At 45.0% G+C, this 4,110-nt stretch overlaps 1 long non-coding RNA gene across 1 annotated transcript in view; it reads right to left on the bottom strand.

Moving 5' to 3' along the window:
• Positions 1 to 3,360, bottom strand: part of LOC115281736 — a 5,412-nt gene extending 2,052 nt beyond the window's left edge. Inside the window, exons 1-2 of the long non-coding RNA XR_003904388.1 lie at positions 3,184 to 3,360; positions 2,456 to 2,552 (exon numbers count right to left, since the gene is read on the bottom strand). This is a non-coding gene — a long non-coding RNA (uncharacterized LOC115281736). The remainder of the gene's footprint in view (positions 1 to 2,455; positions 2,553 to 3,183) is intronic.
• Positions 3,361 to 4,110: the final 750 nt, after the last annotated feature.

Below are 4,110 nucleotides of genomic sequence, written 5' to 3'. Positions count from 1 at the left end.
TATATATATATATATATATATATACACACCATATCTTCTTGATCCACTCATCAGGTGATGGACATTTAGGCTCTTTCCATGTTTTGGCTATTGTTGACAGTGCTGCTATGAACATTGGGGTACATGTGCCCCTATGCATCAGCACTTCTATACCCCTTGGGTAAATCCCTAGCAGTGCTGTTGCTGGGTCTTAGGGAGTTCTATTGATAGTTTTTTGAGGAATCTCCACACTGTTTTCCAGAGCGGCTGTACCAGTTTACATTCCCACCAACAGTGCAGGAGGGTGTCCGTCTCTCCACACCCTCGCCAGCATCTATAGTCTCTTGATTTGTTCATTTTAGCCACTCTGACTGGCATGAGGTGGTACCTCAGTGTGGCTTTGATTTATGTTTCCCTGATGATGAGTGATGTTGAACATCGTTTCATGTGCCTGTATGGCCTGATTCTTTTTACCACTGTCTGTTGTGGGTTTAGCCCTCCTCCTCCACAGTCATGGGTCTCTTCTATCCTAGGAAGGACTTGTAAATTTCTGGAATTTGTGTCCTCAGCTCTCTGTTTTGTTTTAAAAGATGTGATTATATATTTTCTCTAGTTTGTTCTCATTTTTAGGATAAAAAAGTAGAGTGAGGGGGTCTCTTAAAACTTTCTACATCTTAACTAACATAGAAACACCTTTGCTAACCAGAAGCAGATGTCTTAAGAAATCATTATTGAGTGAATGAATGTTCCTTCTTCCTGGTTAGCTCATAGGCCCCTCGTCTGTCTGGAAAATGCTCCCTTGGCCTTTGCCTCTTCCTCCTTGAAGTCTTTGCCAACTTCCCCCGTAGCCTTGGGCACTTCTTATTCTAGTCTCCTCTGTTCTTTGATCCTGCCTACATTAATGCTATTTTTCTTACTATATCATAATTGTTTGCATGTCTGTCTTCTCTGCTGAACTTTGAGTTACTTGAGGGCAAGAACCCTGCGGTTAATAAATTACACACACACATTCACACACACACATGGATACACTAATTACTAAACCAACATGTGCTTATTGTAACAACTAACACATGAATTTTTATCTTTTGTGTCCAGGTCTGGGTCCTACTGCCCTGTCTGACACATGGTAAGCACAAAATTTATCTTTGTGGATTCATGGATAGATATATAGATAAATGACCTCTTTGATTTCTGTTCTGAAGCTGCATCAACATAAGATATGGTTACCACCTGCTCGCATGTGATCTTTTACTTTCTGCTTGACTGGGGAAAGGAGTGTGTGTGGGCAAGTATTGACTGGCATGTGCAAATTTGTAATTCAGTGTGAGTATTCTGAATTTGTGGTGTTTGCTTTAAAGATTAAATTTTTGGCAGCACAAACCAGTGTCCAGAGATGGCAATAGGCGAAGGATTTTGGAATGTGCCCAACACCGGCCCATGGACAGTGAGATCCACTCTGAAAAGGAAATTGGGCTTTGAAGGTGAGACGCTGTGCCAGGAATGGTCGTCAGCAAGGCCGGCGCTCCCTATTTCTATTCTTAGAACTTCAGATCCAGGGAAGGATAAGAGTGCCAAGGGCATCTATTCTAATCCGTTAGCCAAATCTTTCTACATCTCCTCCACCCCCAGAATTCCTCCTTCTGACACAACCGCTCACTTATGCATGGGATTTGGAGTCAAACAAACCTAAGTTCCAATCTCTCAGCTCCTAAACTCTCTAACTCTATGGGCCTCTGTTTCTTCATCTGTCAATTGGGGATGTAGATGCCTACCACTCTTGAGTCCTCGGGGAAAGCCTGTTTGCAGACTGCCTGCCCTGAGTTTCTTCTCTTCCCTGGCTTCCTCTGCCTACCTCAGTCTAAGCATCAATCTGTTGCCATTAGACCAAGTCCTGCCAGGGTAAGTTATTACTCTGTCTAGAAGGTCACCTTCATGCCCTTCCTTCTCCATCATTACCAAGGCCACCTCATAATACAAGGCCACTCTGGGCAGGGCATGACCTGAGGAGAAAGGTGCTGGGAAATTTCCATCATCAGGCTGTTGGAAACTTTCAGGTGACCAGGCAGAAAGAAGGAAGAGAAAGAAAGTGGATAAAGATGATGAGCCACAGCTCATCATGGTGGAATCCATGGATGGTGCCTGCCCCTGCCTGGGGTCCGGAGACCTCCACGCAGGTTCAGCTCCGCTCCCCATGGAGCCTCAAAGTCAGGCCAGACCCACTAAGGTGGACAAAGAACTGGGCCACTGGCTGAGAGCATGGCCAATGAGCCAAGGAAACACACGATTTGATGGTAAGAGAGTCCTCAGCCTCCAGCCGCATGCCCATTTTTTGTCTTCCCGGGAACAAGAAGGGGGTGGAGAGTGTCTAGAAATGAGAGGTGGGGTTCCGGCAGAGAGTCCTGATGCCCCCTGACCCAGCCTAGCAAGAGTAAGCATAACAAAGTGAGAGGAACAGGGGTTTATGGACACCTACCAGGTAGGAGCCAGGCGTGTACCACGCTCGAACGGCATCTCCGATCTGCACAAAAAGGCAGGTAGTATTCCCGTTGTATGGATGAGGAAGCTGTAACCTGCCGGTAGTGAAACCCGGATTTACTTCTGGGGGTGTCAGATCCCAAAGCAGGAGCTGTTTTCCACGACACCGGCCTGCCTGCTCTTCAGCTGTGTCAGCCCGGGTCGGGGAATGCGTGTGCACACACAGGATGGGTTGATCTTAGTCACTAGCCACTGTTTCCGTCACCAGGTGACTCTTTCCAAAGTGTGTTTTAGATCTTATGGCTCTGAGTGTGTCGCTGTGTGTGTGTATATACGTGTGTGTGAGAGAGAGAGAGGGAGAGGGAGAGAGAGAGAAGATAGAACACACATGGGTGTTTCTCCCCTTTCATAATAATGGATAGCAATTCTGAGAAAGTTCCCTTTGTAGGATTCAGGCTATGTTGAGGAGTTTGTTTTCCCAACTCCCTGCAGAAAAGTTAATCAATTTTAGAGCCAGCCCCTTCTGTGCCAAGATGACACAAAAGGGATTGGTTTTTTTAGCTGCTGGGTTTGCTGGGTAGCCCCCCTCCCTCTTCCATGGGACCACTTATTGACACTGAAATATCTCAACAATAAGCAACTATTGATGGCCCCCGAGGTCAATACCAAGATTCATTGACCCAGGCTGCAAATATGGGAGGCGGCAAGTCCAAGGTCACTATTTACCTGAAGGATGAAAAATAAATCTTGATAAGAACCAAAAATAGAATCAATATGCGGACTGTGGTGTGCATTGCATAACTTTTCTCCAGCAGGAGGCTATTTTAGGAGGTTTCAGGGCCCCCTCTGCCATTAGAAGCTGAATTCAGGGTTGAAGAGGAAGTAGGAAAAGAAAATAATCCTTCTCTAGTCGCCCTGGCCAAGGACAACAGGCAATGGACACCACCAGGATCAGCCCAGTCTCCATAGAGAATCTCAGTGTCTATGACCTCAACCACTCTGGCTACGCCCTTAAGAAAGAGCAGAGTAGAATTTCCAAGCCATATAACTCATGATGGGTGTGACAAGGTGGTCATCTCCCCAGTGTCTCATTGAACAGTGACCAGAGAAACAGCAGTCAGAATGATTAGCATGACCTTCACCTTTCGGGGAAACTTCTGCTTCTACCCTGGTGGGGAAGGAGAGACCAAGAGCGGGAATGAGGTGGCCACATGTCCAGAAGGCATCTTCCTTTTTAAGCATGCCAAAGCTTTTAGGTTGCTGTGCTGTGACATTTCCTCTCCTCTCAAGGCTATATCTATTATAATTATTTGTTTAGGCTTAATTAACTTTTTTCCCAATTACAAAAGAAATTCATGTTCTTTGTAGAAAATGTCAAGGCTGTTTATGATGATCCTTTTAATCTTACCCATAGTGCTTAGGCTCTCTGACGCGATGAGGAAAGTATGGGTTTTGAATTTAGAATGATCTGAGTTCAAGTATCAGTTCTACAACTTAGTAGGTGTGTGGTCTCAGGCAAGAAAAGGAATGATTCGCTGCTGTCATTTCCTGATATATAAACCTCTCTCGTAAAGTCAATATGAAGATTAAATCAGTATTTATGTAACATACTCAACAAAATACTAAATATATGATAGAGTAACATCTGACAAG

The sequence above is a fragment of the Suricata suricatta genome, chromosome 17 (assembly GCF_006229205.1).
Source record: "Suricata suricatta isolate VVHF042 chromosome 17, meerkat_22Aug2017_6uvM2_HiC, whole genome shotgun sequence".
Lineage (NCBI taxonomy): Eukaryota > Metazoa > Chordata > Mammalia > Carnivora > Herpestidae > Suricata > Suricata suricatta.
Note: the sequence above shows the minus strand (reverse complement) of the source record. Positions and strands in the feature narration are given on the sequence as shown.